The sequence below is a fragment of the Ranitomeya variabilis genome, unplaced genomic scaffold, assembly GCF_051348905.1.
Source record: "Ranitomeya variabilis isolate aRanVar5 unplaced genomic scaffold, aRanVar5.hap1 Scaffold_552, whole genome shotgun sequence".
NCBI classification, from domain to species: Eukaryota; Metazoa; Chordata; class Amphibia; order Anura; family Dendrobatidae; genus Ranitomeya; species Ranitomeya variabilis.
This window is the reverse complement of record NW_027508188.1, coordinates 23647-37935: the sequence shown is the minus strand read 5'-3', so window position 1 is coordinate 37935 and position 14289 is coordinate 23647. Positions and strand designations below refer to the sequence as shown.

General features: G+C 48.0%; 41 pseudogenes; all 41 read left to right on the top strand.

Moving 5' to 3' along the window:
- The first annotated feature begins 63 nt into the window (after positions 1 to 63).
- LOC143791190 (U2 spliceosomal RNA) lies at positions 64 to 237 on the top strand (annotated as a pseudogene).
- Positions 238 to 413: 176 nt separating this feature from the next.
- On the top strand, positions 414 to 565 carry LOC143791215 (U2 spliceosomal RNA; annotated as a pseudogene).
- Positions 566 to 761: 196 nt separating this feature from the next.
- On the top strand, positions 762 to 935 carry LOC143791012 (U2 spliceosomal RNA; annotated as a pseudogene).
- A 176-nt stretch (positions 936 to 1111) lies between these two features.
- Positions 1112 to 1263, top strand: LOC143791130 (U2 spliceosomal RNA; annotated as a pseudogene).
- Positions 1264 to 1461: 198 nt separating this feature from the next.
- LOC143791160 (U2 spliceosomal RNA) lies at positions 1462 to 1635 on the top strand (annotated as a pseudogene).
- Positions 1636 to 1811: 176 nt separating this feature from the next.
- LOC143791069 (U2 spliceosomal RNA) lies at positions 1812 to 1963 on the top strand (annotated as a pseudogene).
- Positions 1964 to 2161: 198 nt separating this feature from the next.
- LOC143791185 (U2 spliceosomal RNA) lies at positions 2162 to 2335 on the top strand (annotated as a pseudogene).
- Positions 2336 to 2511: 176 nt separating this feature from the next.
- LOC143791117 (U2 spliceosomal RNA) lies at positions 2512 to 2685 on the top strand (annotated as a pseudogene).
- Positions 2686 to 2861: 176 nt separating this feature from the next.
- Positions 2862 to 3013, top strand: LOC143791068 (U2 spliceosomal RNA; annotated as a pseudogene).
- Positions 3014 to 3211: 198 nt separating this feature from the next.
- Positions 3212 to 3385, top strand: LOC143791188 (U2 spliceosomal RNA; annotated as a pseudogene).
- Positions 3386 to 3561: 176 nt separating this feature from the next.
- On the top strand, positions 3562 to 3735 carry LOC143791208 (U2 spliceosomal RNA; annotated as a pseudogene).
- Positions 3736 to 3911: 176 nt separating this feature from the next.
- On the top strand, positions 3912 to 4085 carry LOC143791135 (U2 spliceosomal RNA; annotated as a pseudogene).
- Positions 4086 to 4261: 176 nt separating this feature from the next.
- Positions 4262 to 4435, top strand: LOC143790901 (U2 spliceosomal RNA; annotated as a pseudogene).
- Positions 4436 to 4611: 176 nt separating this feature from the next.
- On the top strand, positions 4612 to 4823 carry LOC143790911 (U2 spliceosomal RNA; annotated as a pseudogene).
- Positions 4824 to 4961: 138 nt separating this feature from the next.
- Positions 4962 to 5135, top strand: LOC143790900 (U2 spliceosomal RNA; annotated as a pseudogene).
- A 176-nt stretch (positions 5136 to 5311) lies between these two features.
- LOC143791067 (U2 spliceosomal RNA) lies at positions 5312 to 5463 on the top strand (annotated as a pseudogene).
- A 198-nt stretch (positions 5464 to 5661) lies between these two features.
- LOC143791187 (U2 spliceosomal RNA) lies at positions 5662 to 5835 on the top strand (annotated as a pseudogene).
- Positions 5836 to 6011: 176 nt separating this feature from the next.
- LOC143791214 (U2 spliceosomal RNA) lies at positions 6012 to 6163 on the top strand (annotated as a pseudogene).
- Positions 6164 to 6359: 196 nt separating this feature from the next.
- Positions 6360 to 6533, top strand: LOC143791011 (U2 spliceosomal RNA; annotated as a pseudogene).
- Positions 6534 to 6709: 176 nt separating this feature from the next.
- LOC143791129 (U2 spliceosomal RNA) lies at positions 6710 to 6861 on the top strand (annotated as a pseudogene).
- A 198-nt stretch (positions 6862 to 7059) lies between these two features.
- On the top strand, positions 7060 to 7233 carry LOC143791159 (U2 spliceosomal RNA; annotated as a pseudogene).
- Positions 7234 to 7409: 176 nt separating this feature from the next.
- Positions 7410 to 7561, top strand: LOC143791066 (U2 spliceosomal RNA; annotated as a pseudogene).
- Positions 7562 to 7759: 198 nt separating this feature from the next.
- LOC143791174 (U2 spliceosomal RNA) lies at positions 7760 to 7933 on the top strand (annotated as a pseudogene).
- Positions 7934 to 8109: 176 nt separating this feature from the next.
- LOC143791115 (U2 spliceosomal RNA) lies at positions 8110 to 8283 on the top strand (annotated as a pseudogene).
- A 176-nt stretch (positions 8284 to 8459) lies between these two features.
- Positions 8460 to 8611, top strand: LOC143791065 (U2 spliceosomal RNA; annotated as a pseudogene).
- A 198-nt stretch (positions 8612 to 8809) lies between these two features.
- Positions 8810 to 8983, top strand: LOC143791186 (U2 spliceosomal RNA; annotated as a pseudogene).
- Positions 8984 to 9159: 176 nt separating this feature from the next.
- Positions 9160 to 9311, top strand: LOC143791213 (U2 spliceosomal RNA; annotated as a pseudogene).
- Positions 9312 to 9507: 196 nt separating this feature from the next.
- LOC143791010 (U2 spliceosomal RNA) lies at positions 9508 to 9681 on the top strand (annotated as a pseudogene).
- A 176-nt stretch (positions 9682 to 9857) lies between these two features.
- LOC143791064 (U2 spliceosomal RNA) lies at positions 9858 to 10009 on the top strand (annotated as a pseudogene).
- A 198-nt stretch (positions 10010 to 10207) lies between these two features.
- On the top strand, positions 10208 to 10381 carry LOC143791158 (U2 spliceosomal RNA; annotated as a pseudogene).
- Positions 10382 to 10557: 176 nt separating this feature from the next.
- On the top strand, positions 10558 to 10731 carry LOC143790992 (U2 spliceosomal RNA; annotated as a pseudogene).
- Positions 10732 to 10905: 174 nt separating this feature from the next.
- On the top strand, positions 10906 to 11079 carry LOC143791008 (U2 spliceosomal RNA; annotated as a pseudogene).
- A 176-nt stretch (positions 11080 to 11255) lies between these two features.
- Positions 11256 to 11407, top strand: LOC143791063 (U2 spliceosomal RNA; annotated as a pseudogene).
- A 196-nt stretch (positions 11408 to 11603) lies between these two features.
- LOC143791007 (U2 spliceosomal RNA) lies at positions 11604 to 11777 on the top strand (annotated as a pseudogene).
- A 176-nt stretch (positions 11778 to 11953) lies between these two features.
- LOC143791062 (U2 spliceosomal RNA) lies at positions 11954 to 12105 on the top strand (annotated as a pseudogene).
- A 198-nt stretch (positions 12106 to 12303) lies between these two features.
- LOC143791157 (U2 spliceosomal RNA) lies at positions 12304 to 12477 on the top strand (annotated as a pseudogene).
- Positions 12478 to 12653: 176 nt separating this feature from the next.
- On the top strand, positions 12654 to 12827 carry LOC143790990 (U2 spliceosomal RNA; annotated as a pseudogene).
- Positions 12828 to 13001: 174 nt separating this feature from the next.
- Positions 13002 to 13175, top strand: LOC143791006 (U2 spliceosomal RNA; annotated as a pseudogene).
- Positions 13176 to 13351: 176 nt separating this feature from the next.
- On the top strand, positions 13352 to 13503 carry LOC143791059 (U2 spliceosomal RNA; annotated as a pseudogene).
- A 198-nt stretch (positions 13504 to 13701) lies between these two features.
- On the top strand, positions 13702 to 13875 carry LOC143791178 (U2 spliceosomal RNA; annotated as a pseudogene).
- Positions 13876 to 14051: 176 nt separating this feature from the next.
- Positions 14052 to 14263, top strand: LOC143790909 (U2 spliceosomal RNA; annotated as a pseudogene).
- Positions 14264 to 14289: the final 26 nt, after the last annotated feature.

The window sequence follows — 14289 nt, the reverse complement described above, 5'->3', positions numbered from 1 at the left end:
GTCTCCACAGTGGGTGTCGGTTGTAGGCCTTGGTGCGGCCCAAGTGGCAAACCATTTCTGATCATCTCTTCTCGGCCAAATGGCTCAAGATCAAGCGTAGTGCCTGTTCTTATTAATTTAATATCTGATACGTCCCCTATTTGGGGACCATATATTAAATGGATTTTTGGAACAGGGAGCTGGAAATGGAGCTTGCTTTGTCACACGGAACCTTCACGGGGATGGAGGGTGTGGTTAGGCAGATTCAAAATGCGTTGCGCACAGCTTGAACACATGCACACCGCAGAACTGTCATCGATAGAGCATCCAGAGTTTCTGGAAATGTCTTCCCTGCGGCAATCTTTTGCTACATCTCCACAGTGGGTGTCGGTTGTAGGCCTTGGTGCGGCCCAAGTGGCAAACCATTTCTGATCATCTCTTCTCGGCCAAATGCCTCAAGATCAAGCGTAGTGCCTGTTCTTATTAGTTTAATATCTGATACGTCCCCTATTTGGGGACCATATATTAAATGGATTTTTGGAACAGGGAGCTGGAAATGGAGCTTGATCTGTCACACGGAACCTTCACGGGGATGGAGGGTGTGGTTATGCAGATTCAAAACGCGTTGCGCACAGCTTGAACACATGCACACCGCAGAACTGTCATCGACAGAGCATCCAGAGTTTCTGGAAATGTCTTCCCTGCGGCAATCTTTTGCTACGTCTCCACAGTGGGTGTCGGTTGTAGGCCTTGGTGCGGCCCGTGGCAAACCATTTCTGATCATCTCTTCTCGGCCAAATGGCTCAAGATCAAGCGTAGTGTCTGTTCTTATTAGTTTAATATCTGATTGGTCCCCTATTTGGGGACCATATATTAAATGGATTTTTGGAACAGGGAGCTGGAAATGGAGCTTGCTTTGTCACACTTAACCTTCACAGGGATGGAGGGTGTGGTTATGCAGATTCAAAACGCGTTGCGCACAGCTTGAACACATGCACACCGCAGAACTGTCATCGATAGAGCATCCAGAGTTTCTGGAAATGTCTTCCCTGCGGCGATCTTTTGCTACATCTCCACAGTGGATGTCGGTTGTAGGCCTTGGTGCGGCCCAAGTGGCAAACCATTTCTGATCATCTCTTCTCGGCCAAATGGCTCAAGATCAAGCGTAGTGTCTGTTCTTATTAGTTTAATATCTGATACGTCCCCTATTTGGGGACCATATATTAAATGGATTTTTGGAACAGGGAGCTGGAAATGGAGATTGATCTGTCACACGGAACCTTCACGGGGATGGAGGGTGTGGTTATGCAGATTCAAAACGCGTTGCGCACAGCTTGAACACATGCACACCGCAGAACTGTCGTCGACAGAGCATCCAGAGTTTCTGGAAATGTCTTCCCTGCGGCAATCTTTTGCTACGTCTCCACAGTGGGTGTCGGTTGTAGGCCTTGGTGCGGCCCAAGTGGCAAACCATTTCTGATCATCTCTTCTCGGCCAAATGGCTCAAGATCAAGCGTAGTGCCTGTTCTTATTAATTTAATATCTGATACGTCCCCTATTTGGGGACCATATATTAAATGGATTTTTGGAACAGGGAGCTGGAAATGGAGCTTGCTTTGTCACACGGAACCTTCATGGGGATGGAGGGTGTGGTTATGCAGATTCAAAACGCGTTGCGCACAGCTTGAACACATGCACACCGCAGAACTGTCATCGATAGAGCATCCAGAGTTTCTGGAAATGTCTTCCCTGCGGCGATCTTTTGCTACATCTCCACAGTGGATGTCGGTTGTAGGCCTTGGTGCGGCCCAAGTGGCAAACCATTTCTGATCATCTCTTCTCGGCCAAATGGCTCAAGATCAAGCGTAGTGTCTGTTCTTATTAGTTTAATATCTGATACGTCCCCTATTTGGGGACCATATATTAAATGGATTTTTGGAACAGGGAGCTGGAAATGGAGCTTGATCTGTCACACGGAACCTTCACGGGGATGGAGGGTGTGGTTATGCAGATTCAAAACGCGTTGCGCACAGCTTGAACACATGCACACCGCAGAACTGTCATCCACAGAGCATCCAGAGTTTCTGGAAATGTCTTCCCTGCGGCAATCTTTTGCTACGTCTCCACAGTGGGTGTCGGTTGTAGGCCTTGGTGCGGCCCAAGTGGCAAACCATTTCTGATCATCTCTTCTCGGCCAAATGGCTCAAGATCAAGCGTAGTGTCTGTTCTTATTAGTTTAATATCTGATACGTCCCCTATTTGGGGACCATATATTAAATGGATTTTTGGAACAGGGAGCTGGAAATGGAGCTTGCTTTGTCGCACGGAACCTTCACGGGGATGGAGGGTGTGGTTATGCAGATTCAAAACGCGTTGCGCACAGCTTGAACACATGCACACCGCAGAACTGTCATCGACAGAGCATCCAGAGTTTCTGGAAATGTCTTCCCTGCGGCAATCTTTTGCTACGTCTCCACAGTGGATGTCGGTTGTAGGCCTTGGTGCGGCCCAAGTGGCAAACCATTTCTGATCATCTCTTCTCGGCCAAATGGCTCAAGATCAAGCGTAGTGTCTGTTCTTATTAGTTTAATATCTGATGCGTCCCCTATTTGGGGACCATGTATTAAATGGATTTTTGGAACAGGGAGCTGGAAATGGAGCTTGCTTTGTCACACGGAACCTTCACGGGGATGGAGGGTGTGGTTAGGCAGATTCAAAATGCGTTGCGCACAGCTTGAACACATGCACACCGCAGAACTGTCGTCGACAGAGCATCCAGAGTTTCTGGAAATGTCTTCCCTGCGGCGATCTTTTGCTACATCTCCACAGTGGATGTCGGTTGTAGGCCTTGGTGCGGCCCAAGTGGCAAACCATTTCTGATCATCTCTTCTCGGCCAAATGGCTCAAGATCAAGCGTAGTGTCTGTTCTTATTAGTTTAATATCTGATACGTCCCCTATTTGGGGACCATATATTAAATGGATTTTTGGAACAGGGAGCTGGAAATGGAGCTTGATCTGTCACACGGAACCTTCACGGGGATGGAGGGTGTGGTTATGCAGATTCAAAACGCGTTGCGCACAGCTTGAACACATGCACACCGCAGAACTGTCGTCGACAGAGCATCCAGAGTTTCTGGAAATGTCTTCCCTGCGGCAATCTTTTGCTACGTCTCCACAGTGGGTGTCGGTTGTAGGCCTTGGTGTGGCCCAAGTGGCAAACCATTTCTGATCATCTCTTCTCGGCCAAATGGCTCAAGATCAAGCGTAGTGCCTGTTCTTATTAATTTAATATCTGATACGTCCCCTATTTGGGGACCATATATTAAATGGATTTTTGGAACAGGGAGCTGGAAATGGAGCTTGCTTTGTCACACGGAACCTTCACGGGGATGGAGGGTGTGGTTAGGCAGATTCAAAATGCGTTGCGCACAGCTTGAACACATGCACACCGCAGAACTGTCATCGATAGAGCATCCAGAGTTTCTGGAAATGTCTTCCCTGCGGCAATCTTTTGCTACATCTCCACAGTGGGTGTCGGTTGTAGGCCTTGGTGCGGCCCAAGTGGCAAACCATTTCTGATCATCTCTTCTCGGCCAAATGCCTCAAGATCAAGCGTAGTGCCTGTTCTTATTAGTTTAATATCTGATACGTCCCCTATTTGGGGACCATATATTAAATGGATTTTTGGAACAGGGAGCTGGAAATGGAGCTTGCTTTGTCACACGGAACCTTCACGGGGATGGAGGGTGTGGTTATGCAGATTCAAAACGCGTTGCGCACAGCTTGAACACATGCACACCGCAGAACTGTCATCAACAGAGCATCCAGAGTTTCTGGAAATGTCTTCCCTGCGGCAATCTTTTGCTACGTCTCCACAGTGGGTGTCGGTTGTAGGCCTTGGTGCGGCCCAAGTGGCAAACCATTTCTGATCATCTCTTCTCGGCCAAATGGCTCAAGATCAAGCGTAGTGTCTGTTCTTATTAGTTTAATATCTGATACGTCCCCTATTTGAGGACCATGTATTAAATGGATTTTTGGAACAGGGAGCTGGAAATGGAGCTTGCTTTGTCACACGGAACCTTCACGGGGATGGAGGGTGTGGTTATGCAGATTCAAAACGCGTTGCGCACAGCTTGAACACATGCACACCGCAGAACTGTCATCAACAGAGCATCCAGAGTTTCTGGAAATGTCTTCCCTGCGGCAATCTTTTGCTACGTCTCCACAGTGGGTGTCGGTTGTAGGCCTTGGTGCGGCCCAAGTGGCAAACCATTTCTGATCATCTCTTCTCGGCCAAATGGCTCAAGATCAAGCGTAGTGTCTGTTCTTATTAGTTTAATATCTGATACGTCCCCTATTTGGGGACCATATATTAAATGGATTTTTGGAACAGGGAGCTGGAAATGGAGCTTGCTTTGTCACACGGAACCTTCACGGGGATGGAGGGTGTGGTTAGGCAGATTCAAAATGCGTTGCGCACAGCTTGAACACATGCACACCGCAGAACTGTCGTCGACAGAGCATCCAGAGTTTCTGGAAATGTCTTCCCTGCGGCGATCTTTTGCTACATCTCCACAGTGGATGTCGGTTGTAGGCCTTGGTGCGGCCCAAGTGGCAAACCATTTCTGATCATCTCTTCTCGGCCAAATGGCTCAAGATCAAGCGTAGTGTCTGTTCTTATTAGTTTAATATCTGATACGTCCCCTATTTGGGGACCATATATTAAATGGATTTTTGGAACAGGGAGCTGGAAATGGAGCTTGCTTTGTCGCACGGAACCATCACGGGGGTGGAGGGTGTGGTTATGCAGATTCAAAACGCGTTTCGCACAGCTTGAACACATGCACACCGCAGAACTGTCATCGACAGATCATCCAGAGTTTCTGGAAATGTCTTCCCTGCGGCAATCTTTTGCTACGTCTCCACAGTGGGTGTCGGTTGTAGGCCTTGGTGCGGCCCAAGTGGCAAACCATTTCTGATCATCTCTTCTCGGCCAAATGGCTCAAGATCAAGCGTAGTGTCTGTTCTTATTAGTTTAATATCTGATACGTCCCCTATTTGGGGACCATATATTAAATGGATTTTTGGAACAGGGAGCTGGAAATGGAGCTTGCTTTGTCACACGGAACCTTCACGGGGATGGAGGGTGTGGTTAGGCAGATTCAAAATGCGTTGCGCACAGCTTGAACACATGCACACCGCAGAACTGTCGTCGACAGAGCATCCAGAGTTTCTGGAAATGTCTTCCCTGCGGCGATCTTTTGCTACATCTCCACAGTGGATGTCGGTTGTAGGCCTTGGTGCGGCCCAAGTGGCAAACCATTTCTGATCATCTCTTCTCGGCCAAATGGCTCAAGATCAAGCGTAGTGTCTGTTCTTATTAGTTTAATATCTGATACGTCCCCTATTTGGGGACCATATATTAAATGGATTTTTGGAACAGGGAGCTGGAAATGGAGCTTGATCTGTCACACGGAACCTTCACGGGGATGGAGGGTGTGGTTATGCAGATTCAAAACGCGTTGCGCACAGCTTGAACACATGCACACCGCAGAACTGTCGTCGACAGAGCATCCAGAGTTTCTGGAAATGTCTTCCCTGCGGCAATCTTTTGCTACGTCTCCACAGTGGGTGTCGGTTGTAGGCCTTGGTGCGGCCCAAGTGGCAAACCATTTCTGATCATCTCTTCTCGGCCAAATGGCTCAAGATCAAGCGTAGTGCCTGTTCTTATTAATTTAATATCTGATACGTCCCCTATTTGGGGACCATATATTAAATGGATTTTTGGAACAGGGAGCTGGAAATGGAGCTTGCTTTGTCACACGGAACCTTCACGGGGATGGAGGGTGTGGTTAGGCAGATTCAAAATGCGTTGCGCACAGCTTGAACACATGCACACCGCAGAACTGTCATCGATAGAGCATCCAGAGTTTCTGGAAATGTCTTCCCTGCGGCAATCTTTTGCTACATCTCCACAGTGGGTGTCGGTTGTAGGCCTTGGTGCGGCCCAAGTGGCAAACCATTTCTGATCATCTCTTCTCGGCCAAATGCCTCAAGATCAAGCGTAGTGCCTGTTCTTATTAGTTTAATATCTGATACGTCCCCTATTTGGGGACCATATATTAAATGGATTTTTGGAACAGGGAGCTGGAAATGGAGCTTGATCTGTCACACGGAACCTTCACGGGGATGGAGGGTGTGGTTATGCAGATTCAAAACGCGTTGCGCACAGCTTGAACACATGCACACCGCAGAACTGTCATCGACAGAGCATCCAGAGTTTCTGGAAATGTCTTCCCTGCGGCAATCTTTTGCTACGTCTCCACAGTGGGTGTCGGTTGTAGGCCTTGGTGCGGCCCGTGGCAAACCATTTCTGATCATCTCTTCTCGGCCAAATGGCTCAAGATCAAGCGTAGTGTCTGTTCTTATTAGTTTAATATCTGATTGGTCCCCTATTTGGGGACCATATATTAAATGGATTTTTGGAACAGGGAGCTGGAAATGGAGCTTGCTTTGTCACACTTAACCTTCACAGGGATGGAGGGTGTGGTTATGCAGATTCAAAACGCGTTGCGCACAGCTTGAACACATGCACACCGCAGAACTGTCATCGATAGAGCATCCAGAGTTTCTGGAAATGTCTTCCCTGCGGCGATCTTTTGCTACATCTCCACAGTGGATGTCGGTTGTAGGCCTTGGTGCGGCCCAAGTGGCAAACCATTTCTGATCATCTCTTCTCGGCCAAATGGCTCAAGATCAAGCGTAGTGTCTGTTCTTATTAGTTTAATATCTGATACGTCCCCTATTTGGGGACCATATATTAAATGGATTTTTGGAACAGGGAGCTGGAAATGGAGATTGATCTGTCACACGGAACCTTCACGGGGATGGAGGGTGTGGTTATGCAGATTCAAAACGCGTTGCGCACAGCTTGAACACATGCACACCGCAGAACTGTCGTCGACAGAGCATCCAGAGTTTCTGGAAATGTCTTCCCTGCGGCAATCTTTTGCTACGTCTCCACAGTGGGTGTCGGTTGTAGGCCTTGGTGCGGCCCAAGTGGCAAACCATTTCTGATCATCTCTTCTCGGCCAAATGGCTCAAGATCAAGCGTAGTGCCTGTTCTTATTAATTTAATATCTGATACGTCCCCTATTTGGGGACCATATATTAAATGGATTTTTGGAACAGGGAGCTGGAAATGGAGCTTGCTTTGTCACACGGAACCTTCATGGGGATGGAGGGTGTGGTTATGCAGATTCAAAACGCGTTGCGCACAGCTTGAACACATGCACACCGCAGAACTGTCATCGATAGAGCATCCAGAGTTTCTGGAAATGTCTTCCCTGCGGCGATCTTTTGCTACATCTCCACAGTGGATGTCGGTTGTAGGCCTTGGTGCGGCCCAAGTGGCAAACCATTTCTGATCATCTCTTCTCGGCCAAATGGCTCAAGATCAAGCGTAGTGTCTGTTCTTATTAGTTTAATATCTGATACGTCCCCTATTTGGGGACCATATATTAAATGGATTTTTGGAACAGGGAGCTGGAAATGGAGCTTGATCTGTCACACGGAACCTTCACGGGGATGGAGGGTGTGGTTATGCAGATTCAAAACGCGTTGCGCACAGCTTGAACACATGCACACCGCAGAACTGTCATCCACAGAGCATCCAGAGTTTCTGGAAATGTCTTCCCTGCGGCAATCTTTTGCTACGTCTCCACAGTGGGTGTCGGTTGTAGGCCTTGGTGCGGCCCAAGTGGCAAACCATTTCTGATCATCTCTTCTCGGCCAAATGGCTCAAGATCAAGCGTAGTGTCTGTTCTTATTAGTTTAATATCTGATACGTCCCCTATTTGGGGACCATATATTAAATGGATTTTTGGAACAGGGAGCTGGAAATGGAGCTTGCTTTGTCGCACGGAACCTTCACGGGGATGGAGGGTGTGGTTATGCAGATTCAAAACGCGTTGCGCACAGCTTGAACACATGCACACCGCAGAACTGTCATCGACAGAGCATCCAGAGTTTCTGGAAATGTCTTCCCTGCGGCAATCTTTTGCTACGTCTCCACAGTGGATGTCGGTTGTAGGCCTTGGTGCGGCCCAAGTGGCAAACCATTTCTGATCATCTCTTCTCGGCCAAATGGCTCAAGATCAAGCGTAGTGTCTGTTCTTATTAGTTTAATATCTGATGCGTCCCCTATTTGGGGACCATGTATTAAATGGATTTTTGGAACAGGGAGCTGGAAATGGAGCTTGCTTTGTCACACGGAACCTTCACGGGGATGGAGGGTGTGGTTAGGCAGATTCAAAATGCGTTGCGCACAGCTTGAACACATGCACACCGCAGAACTGTCGTCGACAGAGCATCCAGAGTTTCTGGAAATGTCTTCCCTGCGGCGATCTTTTGCTACATCTCCACAGTGGATGTCGGTTGTAGGCCTTGGTGCGGCCCAAGTGGCAAACCATTTCTGATCATCTCTTCTCGGCCAAATGGCTCAAGATCAAGCGTAGTGTCTGTTCTTATTAGTTTAATATCTGATACGTCCCCTATTTGGGGACCATATATTAAATGGATTTTTGGAACAGGGAGCTGGAAATGGAGCTTGATCTGTCACACGGAACCTTCACGGGGATGGAGGGTGTGGTTATGCAGATTCAAAACGCGTTGCGCACAGCTTGAACACATGCACACCGCAGAACTGTCGTCGACAGAGCATCCAGAGTTTCTGGAAATGTCTTCCCTGCGGCAATCTTTTGCTACGTCTCCACAGTGGGTGTCGGTTGTAGGCCTTGGTGTGGCCCAAGTGGCAAACCATTTCTGATCATCTCTTCTCGGCCAAATGGCTCAAGATCAAGCGTAGTGCCTGTTCTTATTAATTTAATATCTGATACGTCCCCTATTTGGGGACCATATATTAAATGGATTTTTGGAACAGGGAGCTGGAAATGGAGCTTGCTTTGTCACACGGAACCTTCACGGGGATGGAGGGTGTGGTTAGGCAGATTCAAAATGCGTTGCGCACAGCTTGAACACATGCACACCGCAGAACTGTCATCGATAGAGCATCCAGAGTTTCTGGAAATGTCTTCCCTGCGGCAATCTTTTGCTACATCTCCACAGTGGGTGTCGGTTGTAGGCCTTGGTGCGGCCCAAGTGGCAAACCATTTCTGATCATCTCTTCTCGGCCAAATGCCTCAAGATCAAGCGTAGTGCCTGTTCTTATTAGTTTAATATCTGATACGTCCCCTATTTGGGGACCATATATTAAATGGATTTTTGGAACAGGGAGCTGGAAATGGAGCTTGATCTGTCACACGGAACCTTCACGGGGATGGAGGGTGTGGTTATGCAGATTCAAAACGCGTTGCGCACAGCTTGAACACATGCACACCGCAGAACTGTCATCGACAGAGCATCCAGAGTTTCTGGAAATGTCTTCCCTGCGGCAATCTTTTGCTACGTCTCCACAGTGGGTGTCGGTTGTAGGCCTTGGTGCGGCCCGTGGCAAACCATTTCTGATCATCTCTTCTCGGCCAAATGGCTCAAGATCAAGCGTAGTGTCTGTTCTTATTAGTTTAATATCTGATTGGTCCCCTATTTGGGGACCATATATTAAATGGATTTTTGGAACAGGGAGCTGGAAATGGAGCTTGCTTTGTCACACTTAACCTTCACAGGGATGGAGGGTGTGGTTATGCAGATTCAAAACGCGTTGCGCACAGCTTGAACACATGCACACCGCAGAACTGTCATCGATAGAGCATCCAGAGTTTCTGGAAATGTCTTCCCTGCGGCGATCTTTTGCTACATCTCCACAGTGGATGTCGGTTGTAGGCCTTGGTGCGGCCCAAGTGGCAAACCATTTCTGATCATCTCTTCTCGGCCAAATGGCTCAAGATCAAGCGTAGTGTCTGTTCTTATTAGTTTAATATCTGATACGTCCCCTATTTGGGGACCATATATTAAATGGATTTTTGGAACAGGGAGCTGGAAATGGAGCTTGATCTGTCACACGGAACCTTCACGGGGATGGAGGGTGTGGTTATGCAGATTCAAAACGCGTTGCGCACAGCTTGAACACATGCACACCGCAGAACTGTCGTCGACAGAGCATCCAGAGTTTCTGGAAATGTCTTCCCTGCGGCAATCTTTTGCTACGTCTCCACAGTGGGTGTCGGTTGTAGGCCTTGGTGCGGCCCAAGTGGCAAACCATTTCTGATCATCTCTTCTCGGCCAAATGGCTCAAGATCAAGCGTAGTGCCTGTTCTTATTAATTTAATATCTGATACGTCCCCTATTTGGGGACCATATATTAAATGGATTTTTGGAACAGGGAGCTGGAAATGGAGCTTGCTTTGTCACACGGAACCTTCATGGGGATGGAGGGTGTGGTTATGCAGATTCAAAACGCGTTGCGCACAGCTTGAACACATGCACACCGCAGAACTGTCATCGATAGAGCATCCAGAGTTTCTGGAAATGTCTTCCCTGCGGCAATCTTTTGCTACATCTCCACAGTGGGTGTCGGTTGTAGGTCTTGGTGTGGCCCAAGTGGCAAACCATTTCTGATCATCTCTTCTCGGCCAAATGGCTCAAGATCAAGCGTAGTGCCTGTTCTTATTAGTTTAATATCTGATACGTCCCCTATTTGGGGACCATATATTAAATGGATTTTTGGAACAGGGAGCTGGAAATGGAGCTTGCTTTGTCACACGGAACCTTCATGGGGATGGAGGGTGTGGTTATGTAGATTCAAAACGCGTTGCGCACAGCTTGAACACATGCACACCGCAGAACTGTCATCGACAGAGCATCCAGAGTTTCTGGAAATGTCTTCCCTGCGGCAATCTTTTGCTACGTCTCCACAGTGGGTGTCGGTTGTAGGCCTTGGTGCGGCCCGTGGCAAACCATTTCTGATCATCTCTTCTCGGCCAAATGGCTCAAGATCAAGCGTAGTGTCTGTTCTTATTAGTTTAATATCTGATTGGTCCCCTATTTGGGGACCATATATTAAATGGATTTTTGGAACAGGGAGCTGGAAATGGAGCTTGCTTTGTCACACTTAACCTTCACAGGGATGGAGGGTGTGGTTATGCAGATTCAAAACGCGTTGCGCACAGCTTGAACACATGCACACCGCAGAACTGTCATCGATAGAGCATCCAGAGTTTCTGGAAATGTCTTCCCTGCGGCGATCTTTTGCTACATCTCCACAGTGGATGTCGGTTGTAGGCCTTGGTGCGGCCCAAGTGGCAAACCATTTCTGATCATCTCTTCTCGGCCAAATGGCTCAAGATCAAGCGTAGTGTCTGTTCTTATTAGTTTAATATCTGATACGTCCCCTATTTGGGGACCATATATTAAATGGATTTTTGGAACAGGGAGCTGGAAATGGAGCTTGATCTGTCACACGGAACCTTCACGGGGATGGAGGGTGTGGTTATGCAGATTCAAAACGCGTTGCGCACAGCTTGAACACATGCACACCGCAGAACTGTCATCGACAGAGCATCCAGAGTTTCTGGAAATGTCTTCCCTGCGGCAATCTTTTGCTACGTCTCCACAGTGGGTGTCGGTTGTAGGCCTTGGTGCGGCCCGTGGCAAACCATTTCTGATCATCTCTTCTCGGCCAAATGGCTCAAGATCAAGCGTAGTGTCTGTTCTTATTAGTTTAATATCTGATTGGTCCCCTATTTGGGGACCATATATTAAATGGATTTTTGGAACAGGGAGCTGGAAATGGAGCTTGCTTTGTCACACTTAACCTTCACAGGGATGGAGGGTGTGGTTATGCAGATTCAAAACGCGTTGCGCACAGCTTGAACACATGCACACCGCAGAACTGTCATCGATAGAGCATCCAGAGTTTCTGGAAATGTCTTCCCTGCGGCGATCTTTTGCTACATCTCCACAGTGGATGTCGGTTGTAGGCCTTGGTGCGGCCCAAGTGGCAAACCATTTCTGATCATCTCTTCTCGGCCAAATGGCTCAAGATCAAGCGTAGTGTCTGTTCTTATTAGTTTAATATCTGATACGTCCCCTATTTGGGGACCATATATTAAATGGATTTTTGGAACAGGGAGCTGGAAATGGAGCTTGATCTGTCACACGGAACCTTCACGGGGATGGAGGGTGTGGTTATGCAGATTCAAAACGCGTTGCGCACAGCTTGAACACATGCACACCGCAGAACTGTCGTCGACAGAGCATCCAGAGTTTCTGGAAATGTCTTCCCTGCGGCAATCTTTTGCTACGTCTCCACAGTGGGTGTCGGTTGTAGGCCTTGGTGCGGCCCAAGTGGCAAACCATTTCTGATCATCTCTTCTCGGCCAAATGGCTCAAGATCAAGCGTAGTGCCTGTTCTTATTAATTTAATATCTGATACGTCCCCTATTTGGGGACCATATATTAAATGGATTTTTGGAACAGGGAGCTGGAAATGGAGCTTGCTTTGTCACACGGAACCTTCATGGGGATGGAGGGTGTGGTTATGCAGATTCAAAACGCGTTGCGCACAGCTTGAACACATGCACACCGCAGAACTGTCATCGATAGAGCATCCAGAGTTTCTGGAAATGTCTTCCCTGCGGCAATCTTTTGCTACATCTCCACAGTGGGTGTCGGTTGTAGGTCTTGGTGCGGCCCAAGTGGCAAACCATTTCTGATCATCTCTTCTCGGCCAAATGGCTCAAGATCAAGCGTAGTGCCTGTTCTTATTAGTTTAATATCTGATACGTCCCCTATTTGGGGACCATATATTAAATGGATTTTTGGAACAGGGAGCTGGAAATGGAGCTTGCTTTGTCACACGGAACCTTCATGGGGATGGAGGGTGTGGTTATGTAGATTCAAAACGCGTTGCGCACAGCTTGAACACATGCACACCGCAGAACTGTCATCGACAGAGCATCCAGAGTTTCTGGAAATGTCTTCCCTGCGGCAATCTTTTGCTACGTCTCCACAGTGGGTGTCGGTTGTAGGCCTTGGTGCGGCCCGTGGCAAACCATTTCTGATCATCTCTTCTCGGCCAAATGGCTCAAGATCAAGCGTAGTGTCTGTTCTTATTAGTTTAATATCTGATTGGTCCCCTATTTGGGGACCATATATTAAATGGATTTTTGGAACAGGGAGCTGGAAATGGAGCTTGCTTTGTCACACTTAACCTTCACAGGGATGGAGGGTGTGGTTATGCAGATTCAAAACGCGTTGCGCACAGCTTGAACACATGCACACCGCAGAACTGTCATCGATAGAGCATCCAGAGTTTCTGGAAATGTCTTCCCTGCGGCGATCTTTTGCTACATCTCCACAGTGGATGTCGGTTGTAGGCCTTGGTGCGGCCCAAGTGGCAAACCATTTCTGATCATCTCTTCTCGGCCAAATGGCTCAAGATCAAGCGTAGTGTCTGTTCTTATTAGTTTAATATCTGATACGTCCCCTATTTGGGGACCATATATTAAATGGATTTTTGGAACAGGGAGCTGGAAATGGAGCTTGATCTGTCACACGGAACCTTCACGGGGATGGAGGGTGTGGTTATGCAGATTCAAAACGCGTTGCGCACAGCTTGAACACATGCACACCGCAGAACTGTCGTCGACAGAGCATCCAGAGTTTCTGGAAATGTCTTCCCTGCGGCAATCTTTTGCTACGTCTCCACAGTGGGTGTCGGTTTTAGGCCTTGGTGCGGCCCAAGTGGCAAACCATTTCTGATCATCTCTTCTCGGCCAAATGGCTCAAGATCAAGCGTAGTGCCTGTTCTTATTAATTTAATATCTGATACGTCCCCTATTTGGGGACCATATATTAAATGGATTTTTGGAACAGGGAGCTGGAAATGGAGCTTGCTTTGTCACACGGAACCTTCACGGGGATGGAGGGTGTGGTTATGCAGATTCAAAACGCGTTGCGCACAGCTTGAACACATGCACACCGCAGAACTGTCATCGACAGAGCATCCAGAGTTTCTGGAAATGTCTTCCCTGCGGCAATCTTTTGCTACGTCTCCACAGTGGGTGTCGGTTGTAGGCCTTGGTGCGGCCCAAGTGGCAAATCATTTCTGATTATCTCTTCTCGGCCAAATGGCTCAAGATCAAGCGTAGTGTCTGTTCTTATTAGTTTAATATCTGATACGTCCCCTATTTGGGGACCATATATTAAATGGATTTTTGGAACAGGGAGCTGGAAATGGAGCTTGCTTTGTCGCACGGAACCATCACGGGGGTGGAGGGTGTGGTTATGCAGATTCAAAACGCGTTTCGCACAGCTTGAACACATGCACACCGCAGAACTGTCATCGACAG